The 13,191-nt window shown below is 38.0% G+C and overlaps 1 long non-coding RNA gene across 1 annotated transcript in view; it reads right to left on the bottom strand.

The window, feature by feature from the left end:
- LOC128627369 (uncharacterized) overlaps window positions 1-13,191 on the bottom strand; it is a 37,480-nt gene that overhangs the window by 4,903 nt on the left and 19,386 nt on the right. Inside the window, exon 2 of the long non-coding RNA XR_008391549.1 lies at window positions 2,032-2,186. This is a non-coding gene — a long non-coding RNA (uncharacterized LOC128627369). The remainder of the gene's footprint in view (window positions 1-2,031; window positions 2,187-13,191) is intronic.

Here is a 13,191-nt window from a genome sequence, read left to right as displayed (position 1 = left end):
CGGCTAACCCCCAGAGATGTTTCATACAGTCTCCGTTCTGTTGCCAAGTGAGGATGGAGATGCATGTGGCCACACTGTCATACGCTCCTGCCAGCTGCAAACCTCATCACAGTTCCTGTGAAGTACATTTCCACAGATCAGGTTTCTGCCAGGGAAGATTTTAACAATCTCCCACTCCGCTTTCAACCAACAACAATTAGTATTAGCAAATGGTTCAGGCCACTGCCTGGCATTACACATGATTTCTCTTCAAAAAAGGCAAACTTTTACTCAAACCAGATCCACATGCTGAACATTTGAGCTCTCCTCTTAGATATAATGAGGTTGAGACAGTTTCTATCTTTCATTTAAATAAAAAATCACTCTCACGTTTGAAATCGAGTTGGCTGTCTTCCCTTGCTGGGTTCACCATCTGGTAAGAGGGACTTTAGGGGACTCATGCTCAGGCCAGGAGTTTAGGAAAAAAAAATCATTATCCTTTTGTCCTTTTGTGCCTTGCTCTTTTAATGTGGTCAGACTTTGTTTTAATGTTTTCACAGCAGGTTTTTTTTCTCTTTCAGATAACACATATGGCAAATAAGTTAAATTCGTAATATATTTTGCAGCCAAAATTTGCTTGTTTTGAGTTATGAAGAAAAAATCATATACCTGATTGAAGTCACTACAGCTCATTGTGAAACAATAAAAATTCAGGGGGTCAGCCTGTTGATCTCCTACATACCTGGGGTTCTTTTAATGCTGCTATGTTACTTTTTAGGGTAAATTATTTCTCAGGGTAAGATAAAGTCAGTTGCCTACCAACATGTTTCAAAGGTTTATGATTGCACCAAATAGACTACACATTAGCATGTCCAGGGATTTTACTATTTTTTTACCAGTTAAGTTCTTTAAAAAGATAGGTTTTGATGCATACTATCTATTCATTCTCTCTCATGGTTGTTTTTGTTATGGATAAAGACTGATTTTATATTCAGCAGTTAAGAGACCTGTTCATAAGAACCACCTCATAGTAATAATCCTTTCGACTATATTCCCTTCAACTTCAGAAAAGCATAGATAGTTGAAAGTTATAAGTTTCATGAAATTGAAGGTAGCTATAGAGAGCACTCCTGTTTTACAGATAAGGAAATTAAGTTTCAGAGAATTAAAGTGATTTTTTTAAAGCTCATCAAACTCATATAGAACAAAGAGATGCCTAGAACCTAAATACACTTTCTGACTTTTGTAACTTTTTACTCACTTTCCCTTAACTGTAATTAAGTCAGTTACAAAAAGTTACTGACTTTTTGTAACTTTACTTCAAGATGAAGTAAACTATGTGTATAGTGGTAACAATTTTGAGGGAGGAATGAATTTTCATGAAATTCTCATTATGAAACTGCATGGATCTCAACTAGGGATATAAGTTTTGGGGATAAAATATAACATTCCAAAAAATAAGCCCCACCCATCCAAGTACTCTTCCAGCTAGCATCGGTGAATTTTGAGCTTGCTTGAGAAAGTCCAAGTCTTTGAAAAACAATTAATGCCTTTGAATTCTTGAAACTGTGTTAATGGCTCCATACTTAGCCAAGCAAATTCATTTCCATGGGCTTCATTTTTTCTGATGTTACTTTAGGAAAAGCTGACCTTTTGTAAGTCATCAAACAAGTAAATCTGTATATAAAACATTCATATTTATGCATAGTACCCTAGAGTCACAAGAAATATTTGTCCTTTGCTATTTCACTATTTCTAAAGAAAATACCCTAATGAATTTAAACACTTAAAGATTAGATTTAAAATCAACCATTTTGATATTAATTTCCTCAAAGGAAAGGAAAAATGAGAGATGGGAGGTGATTTTGGTGGTAAGCAGAGCCTGTGTGATGCCTTTGTACCTGTCAGTCTTCTGGGCTGCACTGTTTCTCAGAATCCTCTTTCTTGCATGGCATGGACCTCAGAGGAGGCTCTTGGACTATTTGGAAGAGGAAGGGCAGCAGCAGCAGCAATTTTGTAGTGCACACACATGATGCTGACCTCCTGACTCACCTTGACGGAAAGCAGCAGCTCGGCCTGCAACTGCTCCACCTCCCTCTGGGTCCTTCTTCGGCTTCTCTGACTCCTGGGGGTGTAGTCAGCCTTGTGACTAAGGGGTCTTGTGTCTGGATGATATTGCCATTTGTTTTCATTGCTGCTGTAACAAACTATCACAAAAAATAGTAGTTTAAATAACTTCTTATTTTATAGTTCTGTAGGTTAGATGTCTGACATGCATCTATCTCACTGGAATAAAAGTCTTATTTAATCCTGTATTTGTTCTAATGTGGGGAAAAGAAATTTGCATTAGCAAATCCCATGACAGCAGGGCTATTTTGGTCAAAGCTAGAGAAAGGTAAATAGTGGGAACATTATGTAAGCATTTTGTTATGATTTTCTTCTTTAAAATCCAGGCTGTGATATGAAAACATAAAAGGGGTATTGTGAGATTAAACACCTTGACTATAAAATAATTTATATTAATCAGAGGTAAATTATATGCTCCTTTAATGCTTAAATAAATAGATAATCATGGGAAATGAATTTGAACAAATTGAGGTCTTGGAGGAATTACTGACTCTTTTTTATTAAGCAATAAAATTCTTCGAGACAGGTAGAATTTAAGGTTCTTTCATAGTAAGTTAAGGAGAAAATTGTTTTGGGCAGGAAGCTCTTTTTCTCTAATATATTGCAAATCCACTAGAAACATTTAGGTTTATTCCATGTAAGTGGAATGTTGTCATAATATTGCATGTGCAATCAAATCACATAGGTGGCCCTGAAAATACAGTAATATAGGGAAAGTCACCAGAGTCTCATATGCAATTGGCATAGACAGCATTTTCTCATGTGAATCTCGCAGAGAAACAGTGATACTCACTCAGACTGCCTGGAAATTTGATGGTCCATAAAAACTTTGAAATTAGGTGGATACCCGCCCCTTTACACATTAGAAAGAACATGTCCAATTTACTTCTCATCTAACTTCATTCAAAACTTCTACATTTGTTAATCATCTGGTGCGCTGATGCGGTTCCCAAAGAACATTGCTTCTCTCCAAGAGCACACACTTAATGACCCACATTCTGACCCGTGACCATTTGCACACTTGTTCCCCTTTGTGAATCAGGACTAGAGTGTAAGCTGAATCTACTACACACCCACACAATGGCACATTCTTGGAGTGTGGCTGTCTAGACTATTTCCTTCACACAGTGGCTCAAGGTCCTTTTTGGAGCAATTACTGAAATGTTAAATTGTGGCCAGTGGCTTCTTTAACAGGTTCCTTACCCAGTTGCGACAGTGAAGTTTTAAGTGGTCTTTCACAGATTGGTATTGTCATTAATGTGTCCATTCACATTAGCTGAAAAGTGAGATTTCTGGGGGCCAAAGCTCTTTACCTCTCATGTGTTCTCTCTCTAGAAATGAAGAGGATTTATTTAACCTCTACTCTTTTTTTTCTTTTTGCCTTTTTTTTTTTTTTGGTTAGTTTTCTGTACTGGGATATATGTTTTGGTGAGAAAATATAGCATTCCAAAAAAATAAGCTCCATACATCCAAATACTCTCTAGCTAGCATCTGTGAATTTTGAGCTAATTTGAGAAAGTCCAAGAATTGGAAAGAACAATTAACGCCTTTGAATTCTCAAAACTGTGTTAATGGCTCCATACTTATTAGCCAAGCAAATTCATTTCCATGGGCTTCATTTTTTTTTCTACCTCAAAAAAGGGTGCCCAATTAGTAACAATAGCAAATGTGTTAAAAGTAAGAATAGGTATAGGGAAATTAGAACTGAGCAGGGGGAAAATAAACTATGCATATGTTCAGTATTGTGTGAGATGTAAGGTAATACATATTTCTTGGAGCTCGAAATTAGAACTCACTTTATGTTTTGCTTAGGAAAGCTTACTCCTTGTAATATTAACATTTCCTCTATTTCTTTTATGATTTCTTTTGCTGTGTTTGCTAAATGGCTGCAGTATATTCTGCGTATGTCTTAAGATAGGCATGATGTCCGATTGTCTTACCATCAGTCATTAAATCTTCTTCCAATTAGTTTACAAGATACCTTTATCAAATTCTAAATCCCTCAAACACCTGTATCTCTTTCTGGTGCATTAACTTTGCTAGTGTCATAATGTTTTGGTTACTGTAGCTTTCTATTGTGTTCTGTTTTGACATATCAAATAAATATATTTTGTCTATTATTTTTAGAGCTAAGACTTAGAATCACCTTGTCACAATTATTAAAGAATCCCATTTAGGTTCTGGTTAAGATTATGCTGAATTTGTTCATGTACCTGATACACAATGGAATTCTATGCAGCAGGGAGAAAGAAGGAGCTACTACCCTTTGCAACAGCATGGATGGAACTGGAAAGCATTATGCTGAGTGAAATAGGCCAGGCATTGAAAGACAAATACCATATGATCTCACCTTTAACAGGAAGCTAAACAACAAAATGAACAAGCAAGCAGAATAAAAACAAAGACACTGAAATAGAGAACAAGGGGACAGCGACCAGAGGGGGAGAGGGAAGGGAATTTAAGGGGGAAAAAGGGGAGGGATTTGGAGGAACAAGTATGAAAGACACAGGGATGAGGACTAGGGGGGAGGAAATGGGAGGGAGGTGGGGAGATGGGGCGGGGGGGGGGGCTGGGATGGGAGAAACAGACAAAAAAACTGTACTTGAAAAATAACTAAATTAAAAAAATAAAAAAATAAATATATCACCCAAAAAATATTGAGCAATGCTTTTAAAATTCTCACTATAAATTAGAGTGAATTGCTCATTCGAGACATTACTATCATTAAAAAATGCAAAGATAGTATCTTCTATCTTGTAGAAGAGATAATTCATAGAATAAAATGCATACCTACCTTAATAAATAATTTGATCAAATAAAAAAAATTTGTACATGTACCTGGGACAATTGGTGATTTCATACTCCTGAATCTCCCCATGCAAGAACATGGTCTACTTAGGTGTTCCTTTGTGTCCTTCTGTTCTTGCTCAGTTGCTACACAACCTGATTTGATTACATTTAGAGAAGAAACGTAACAGAACACCTCCATGATGCTTGATTTTAGCTGAACCACAAGTTCCTTTTATGACTATTGATCTAGAAGAGGTCAAATTATTAAATGTATTAGTTGTAAAAGCAAAAAGATCATTGCTTTGGCCACTTGCATGTGTAATATCAGTCCTCTTATATCACAGAATACCCCTCAATAAGTACATGTTATTAGATAGAAAGTATTGAACATTATTATTTCCAGGCCTGTCAGCTTCCATCTCCAGTTCCACAACACCTCTCCTTGTGACCAGTAGGGGGTGCTCCTGCAGCAACCTGCCTTCTTTCAAAGCCATTGAATCCTAACACATTTCAAACCTTAGGAAGTATTGGTTTATAAATTATCAGCTGCGGTTCTCACACATTCTAACAGACTCACATCTGTGGGCATTTTATGTAGAAGACAAGTAATGGGAGAAGGTGAGATCTTCAAAGTGTCTTGTAATCGAAGAAGGCCTGTATTATATAAGCACAGAAGGCAGAAAGGGATTATAAGAACTTGTGTTTGGGTGAAAGAGGGGAGCCTCTGCTTTTAAGGGCTGTTTTTTTGAGCTTTGGTGCCAGCAGACTGCTTTGTGAGCTGTGAGTTTCCTGATCTTAGTCTTTTAAAGGCAACATTTTTAAAGTGTTGCTTTAAATAGGGGAGACTAGCTCCGGAGAGCAATGAGTTGGAGGCTGTGGAGGAAATGGGTCTGGCTACGAATAATCCAGTGGGAAAAAAAATTTGATCCTATCTACTGGCTTTGGAACAGTTCCCCTCATTGCTGGTGGCGGTGATGGTCAGAGAGGTGTGTCACCCTCCACCTTCCCTACCAGCTCAGTCCTTCTTCCTTATGCTCCCAAACCATACGATTTTCATTTCTATACTGCAAATGTCACACACTGTGATATTCACCTGTGTATTTGTTTATATCCCCCTTTAGGATAAGCAACATGAGGGCAGGATCCCACTGTATTTGCCCAGCATAGAGTTTGGTGGACCGTAAGCAGCTGATAACTATTTGTTTAAGGGATGACAGAAGGAAAGGAGGGCAGGTCAGAAAGAAGGAGGAACAAAGCAAAAAGGGTGTCAGAGGGTGGTTAGGTTGATATTATAGGGCAAGTGAATTTTTAAACTGATCCAGAATCAGGAAATAACAGTAACAAAATTCACACAAAGTAGTATTGGGTATAACCTAACACGAATGTTCACAGAAAGCAATTTGTTTCTAATGAGGTTAGTAACATTTATAATAGCAAGTACATAATGTAACCATAATCACCTGATTGTGAAACAAGCCATTTGTTATTTATGTAGAGTTCAGAGTTTAATTGCATAATGTAAAAGTGTCCTTTAAAAGTAGTGAGGTTCTCCTCACTCACTGCTGGTGGGGATGTAGACTGGTACAGCCACTATGGAAAAGAGCACGGCAGTTCCTCAAAAAGTGAAGAAGAGAATTATCATATGACCAAGCAACTCCTCCTTTGGGTGTCTACACTCAGGAAAATGTGAAAACATTTATTTGTAAAGATTTATGCATTCTTATGTTCATTGCAGCGTTATTTGCAATGGCCTTGACATGGAAAGAACTGAAATGTCCTTGGCTAGATGATTGGGTAAAGAAGAGGCACTACATATATACAATGGAGTACTACTCAGCCGTAAGAAATGATGAAATACTGCCATTTGCTCAACATGGGTGGACCTTGAGAATATCATATTAAGCAGACCAAATCAGAGAGAGAAAGTTAAGAACCATATGATTTCATTCATATGTGATGTATAAAACAGAAAACAATGAATAAACAAAAATAAACAAAAACTCATAGACACAGACAACAGTATGCTGGTTAGTAGTGGGAATGGGAGTAGGGCGATAGGAAGGAGTCAAAAGATTAAATATATATTGACAGAAGAAGATTTGATTTTCGGTGGTGGACACACAATGCAATATACAGATGATGTATCATAGAATTGTGCACTTAAAACCTATATAATTTTGTTAACCAATGTCACTCCAATACATTTAACTTAAAAAAGTAGGGAGGTTCTGGAAGTGTTCCATGTAGAATTTTGTTAAAATCATATACAATATTGAAATTCAAGTATTGGAACTCATAATTCCAATTGTGGCTCCTATTCAAATGGAAGTTTTCTTACCACTGTCTTCTCTCTCTACCTCCACTCTTTAAAAAAATTTTTAAAAATTATTTATCTTTAGAGGGGAAGGAAAGAAGAGAAGGAGAGAAATATCAATGTATGGTTGCCTCTTGTGTGTCCCCTGCTGGGAACTGCCCTGCAACCCAGGCATGTGCCCTGACTGGGAATCAAGCCAGTGACCGTTTACTTCACAGGCCTGTGCTCAATCCACTGAGCTACACCAGCCAGGGTAACCCCTCCACTCTTAATGAAGCATCAAACACTTATAAATTGAGCAGATTAGTTCAGGTGTTTGCATGCATAATTCTTTGGGTTACCTTTCATGGTAATGCTACTGACTTTCCTTATCTTCAAAAAACTGCAAAATGAGGGTATTTTGAGAGTTATAATTCTTCTGAAGAGTTCATTGTCCAACAATCTAGTCTATATAAATTTCTTTTAGAACACCTAAGGGTAAACTGGATGATATAAATGCTGATTTGAGTAAAAAAAGCCTTTTTATGATGTTCACACTCAAAAGTTTCATGTTTATTAATTTGATAAAAATAATTACATTATTTTTCTATACACTATTGACTTCCTGTATTTAACTAAATAGACAGTTAAATTTATGAAAATCACCTGTGTCAAAGATTCGTCTTGACACTAAAACAATCTATACAAAGCAGCCAAAACAGAACACTTTCATTTTCAATGATTTAAGTACTTAAGAAGATTGAAAAATGGTGACTGTGATCACTGGTTCTTCTAAACACCCTTTGGATCCATTTGACTTCATTCAGTGTGTTTATTTGGTGCTGTTTAAGAGAAGCACTGGGAAGTTACAGAAAGCTGAGGAGAAGGGGAAGCAGGCTCTGGGAGAAGGATTTTCCTGACGCTTATATGTATGAGGAAGGGTTTCTTTCCTTCCTTTTATAAGAAAAATGACCAGGCCCAAAGGCTCACTGTACATGGGATTATATGCTTTGTGAAAATTACCAAATGTTTCCTATATATTGTGTTTTATTAACATCAGATATAATGTGTTATTCACATCAGATTAGTGAATTCAAATTCGAAGTAAATATAACTGATTTTTAAATGTCTAAAGTGATGCAATGAACAGAAAGTATGAAGGTAAAACATATACAATGAAAAAAGTGTGATTAGACAAGTATTTGTCAAGCATTTGCATTGGAGGTAGAACTTGCTCTAGAGTCAGACTGCTGGGGTTCAGATTCCAGATGTGTCCCCTAGATTAGAGGGTGTGGTATGTAACCTCTCTGAGCCTCAGCCTCCTCATCTGGAATATTCTTTAAAAAATTACAATTGCTATTTTTTACTTACTTACTTACTTACTTATTTATTTATTTAATCCTCGCCCAAGGGCATGCTCATTGATTTTAGAGGAAGGGGAAAGGAGGAGGAGAGAGAGAAAGAGTGAGAAACATCCATTGGTTGCCTCTTGTATGTGACACAACTGGGGATTAAACCCTCATCCCAGGCATGTGCCCTGACTGGGAATTGAACCTAGGACCCTTTGGTTTATGGGATGATGCCCCAACCAACTGAGCTTCACTGGCCAGGGCTACAATCACCATTTTTAAGGTTGTAGGAGGATGAAATGAGATAATTCATGTAAAGCAGTTAGCATAGTGCCCACCACACAGTGAGCTCTCAGTAAATGGTAGCTCTTACAGTCTCACCATTGTGCTAGGCCCGTGGGAAAACATACAAGATGTTTACAACACTGCCTATGTTTTTTAGGAGGTTATCATATTAGTAATATTTTATCTATTATATTGAGAACCCTGGGATCTGTGTAGCAGGTTGGAACCTCACACAGGATTCATTTAAAAAAGTATTTTTGCCTGCAAAATACACTTTTTGTATAGATATATAATTTCTATTTCATATGGGATATGCTTATATTTCATTAATCTATTACCTTCTATTATAAAATAAAGCAGTTACAACAAACACATGCACAAAATGTATAGCTGAAAAAGTTATTATAAGGCAAATAGACTGAAACCAGCGCTCACTTCAAGAAATAGAACATTGCCAGCTGTGATGGTTAATTTTGTGTCCACTGGACTGGCCACAGGGTATCCTCATTAAACATTGCTTCTCAGCATGTCAGTGAGGGTGTTTCCCAAGGAGATTAGATCTGAGTCTGTGGCCTCAGTAGATGGCCTTCTCCAAGGTGGGTAAGCCTCATCTAATTTACTGAGAGTGAATAAAACAAAAAGTGGAGGAAGGAAATATTCACCCCTTTTCTCCTGCTTCACTGATTGAGCTGGGACATCTCATCTCATTTTCTCTTGCCCTTATACTGAGATTTACATCATGGGCTCCCCTGGTTTTCAGGCCTTTGGTCTCAGACCGAATTATACCACTGGCTTTCCTGGGCCTCCAGCCTGCCGAGGGCCAATGTGGGACTTCTCAACTTCATAACTGCATGAGCCTATATCTCTGTATTATCTATATCTATCTATGTACTTATCCTGTTGTTTCTCTAGAGAACTGGGACTAATAGGGCAGCCTCTCCAGAATGACTTTCACCGACCTGCCCCAATCACAGCACCCCCCTCTTCCAAAAGGAGCTACAAACCTGATGTGTGTAGAAAGCACTTTCTTGCATTTTTACAGTTTTATCACCCAAATGAAAATCTTTAGACACTGTAGTGCAGTCTTGCCTATTTAAAAAAAGAGTTGGATACATCTTTTATGCCTCTTTCAATCTACAGGTTTCTTAGCCATTCCTTTCTTTTTCTTACAACACATCTGTGAAGAACCCAGAAGAGCACTGGACCTGTCCAGAGTCCACAGTGCAGATGTGGCTGACGGCATGCTCGAGACGCAAGCCAGCGTGTTCCTCGGCCCTTTGTGTCTCCCCCAGACTGGCAGCTGGACCCCGATACACTTGGTTAAATGTAGGTTCTGTCTCTTTGCAATACTTTGGCTTTCATCAGAAGGCACACAGTGTCTGATTTTTAAAAATGTTTGCAGCACTTGATCTTCAAAGCTTATATATGTATTAATTTATTAGGGTTGCAAAAAAGGTGATATTTAACTATAATACTTTTTTATTACTAATTAGCATAAGTTTGTGAGGAGATGATTCTTCTGACCTACTATTTGGTTACTGAACATTATAGGTCATATAGGGATGACAGTATAAGTGTTTGATTGTCTTATTTAACCAATTTTCAAATTATTTTTATAACATTTATTGGAGTATCATTGGTCCCAAGGAGCCCAAGATTGCTTGCTCTGGTCCATAAGGCACTCTTCTTCCCCATTGGATTCTTTCAGAGAGAGCAGACACAGTCTTCAGTGTCTCAAATTTCCTACTACAAGGCAGCATTACTACAGGCCTAGTTTGTCTTTAGTATTGTTCTTAAGTTTTCTATAGTAAAGAGCTGAGTAGGATGGTGAAGCCAATGTAGCCAAGAAGCCATTTGCAAGGCTGTGTTTACTGGGGCTGTGCATCCTGCAGTGGTTCTTTGGGGTTCATGCAAAGAGCATGCTCCTTTTGCCAGCTTACCCTTAAGTGTACCACGCCAAATGAGCTCTGGCTCCTAATATCACAGCTTCCAGTTAATAATATACATGCAGCCCTGGTCCCCAGAACACACAGCCTCATTATGCTTAGACACAGTCCTCCCAGAGCTCTTGTTTCTCAGTTTCGGTGCAGATTGTCAGTACTGGCTCCTTCTGCCCATACTGTGGCAATTGAGAACTGGTGTCCACTGGCATCCTAGATCACAGAATGGGATGCCGGTAGGAAATTTAAAGGCCACTGGTCCTCGTCCTGCCACAGGATGAAAAAGCCAAAGCTCAGAATAAAAAGAGCCCAGAGTAAAACATCTGCAGTACTTGACTATATAGCTTTAAGGCAGGCTACCATTCTTCCCTCCAATGCCATGCCTTTTCTCTGGCTCTTGAATAAGAAGTAGGATTTAAAGAAGTATCTTTTACACGATAAAAATTCTCACTCATGCAAGTCCAATGCAGATATTTCTGGACACCTCTCCACAAACTGTAAAGTTCTATGATAATACCATCTTCATACATGACACCCAAGGTTGCAGCTGAATGAGGAAGAAAGGGTCAGGGAAGGGCATGTTGCGTATTTGACTGCCTTGGCCTTCTGATGGCATTCTGTCAGCTGGACCTAATCTTATGATCCTATGTATGAAAATGGGGACTGGGACATTTAGTACCTGGCTGGGAAGCTGAATCCCAGAAACATGCTAGGGAAGGGAAAAATGAAACTTGTGGGGTCAGTTAACTCTCTAGTACAGAATCCTTTCCCAGATATATGCCTATAGACTTCCTCTTACCCGGGCATTGTCACACTCGTCATCAACGGGGGCATGGAAAAACCACGATTGGCTTAAACTAATGCAGATTTATCATTCAGCTGCTTATAGAATGATATTCCCTGAGTAATGAATATATAAATGAAAGTGGGGTTCTGTGGAAGAAGGGAGAGGCCAACTAATAGGGTCTTCTAGTTACCACGACTAATATCCTTTGCAAAATATTTACACTCGGCTGAAGATGAGCAGAGAATAGATGTCACTTTGCCTACTCCTACAGGACAAACCGATATAGACATAATTAGAGAGAAAAATGGAACAATCCTTGAATGATGATTAAATAATTTTACCTAGTTATTAATAAGGTCCATGCTAAGTTTTGCCTACAGATTCTTTTTTGTTGTTGTTTAAAAATCCTCCCCCCCCCCCAAATCACCACACTATTGTCCATGTCCATGAGTCCTTTTTATTTGTGGTCAATACCTCTATCTCCTAACTTCCCCCACCACTAGCTGTCATCTCCTCTCCGTCTATGAGTCTATTCCCACTTTCCTGGTAAGTTCAGTTTGTTCATTAGATTCCACATATGAGTCAAATCATATGGTATTTGTCTTTCTCTGACTGGCTTATTTCACTTGGCACAATGCTCTCCATCTATATGGTTGTGAAAGGTAAAATTTTCTTCTTTTTTACTGCCAAGTAGAATTCCATTAAATAAATGTCCCATAGCTGTTGTATCCACTCATCTACTAATGAACACTTGGGCTGCTTCCATATCTTGGTGATGGTAAATAATGCTGCAATGAACATAGTGGGTTGCTTATATTCTTTTAAATTAGTGTCTTGGTTTCCTTTGGATACATTCTCAGAAGTGGGATCACTGGGTCAAAAGGCAGATCCATTTTTAATTTTTTGAGGTATCTCTATACTGCTTTCCACAATGGCCACACCAATCTTCATTCCCACCAACAGTGCACAAGGGTTCCCTTTTCTCTACATCCTCACCAACAATTGTTGATTTATGGATGATAGCTGTTCTCACAGGTGTGAGATAGTTTCTCCTTGTGCTTTTAATTTGCATTTCTATGATGATTAGTGATTTTCAGCATCTACTCATATGTCTATTGGCCATCTCCATGTCTCTTTGGAGAAGTGTCAATTCAGGTCCTTAGTCCATTTTTTAATTGGGTTGTTTGCTTTTTTTATGTTGAGCTTCGCATGTATTTTATAAATTTTGACATTAACCCCTTATTAGATGTATTACTGAATATGTTTTATGAGTTCTCTTCTTCTTTTGCTTATGAGTTACTTTGTTGTGCAAAGTCTTTAGTTTCATGTAGTCCATTTGTTTATTTTTCATTTGTTTCCTTCACCTGGGGAGATATGTCCGATAAAAAATTGCTATGACCAATGTCTGAGATTTTGCTGCCTATGTTTTCTTCTAGGGTTTTTATGGTTTCAAGTCTAACATTTAAATCTTTGATCTATTTTGAATTTATTCTTGTGTGTGGTGTAAGAAGGTGGTCTAGTTTCATTTTTTTTGCATGTATCTTGAGAGGTGAAAGCAGACATCCCTGTCTTGTTCCTGATCTGAAATGTTTGTAGTTTTTCAGCCCCCTGAGTATGATGCTGACAGTGGATTTGTCATAT

The sequence above is a fragment of the Artibeus jamaicensis genome, unplaced genomic scaffold (assembly GCF_021234435.1).
Source record: "Artibeus jamaicensis isolate MK-2021 breed Jamaican fruit bat unplaced genomic scaffold, CSHL_Jam_final contig_387, whole genome shotgun sequence".
Taxonomy (NCBI): Eukaryota; Metazoa; Chordata; class Mammalia; order Chiroptera; family Phyllostomidae; genus Artibeus; species Artibeus jamaicensis.
This window is presented reverse-complemented; position numbering and strand designations above follow the sequence as displayed.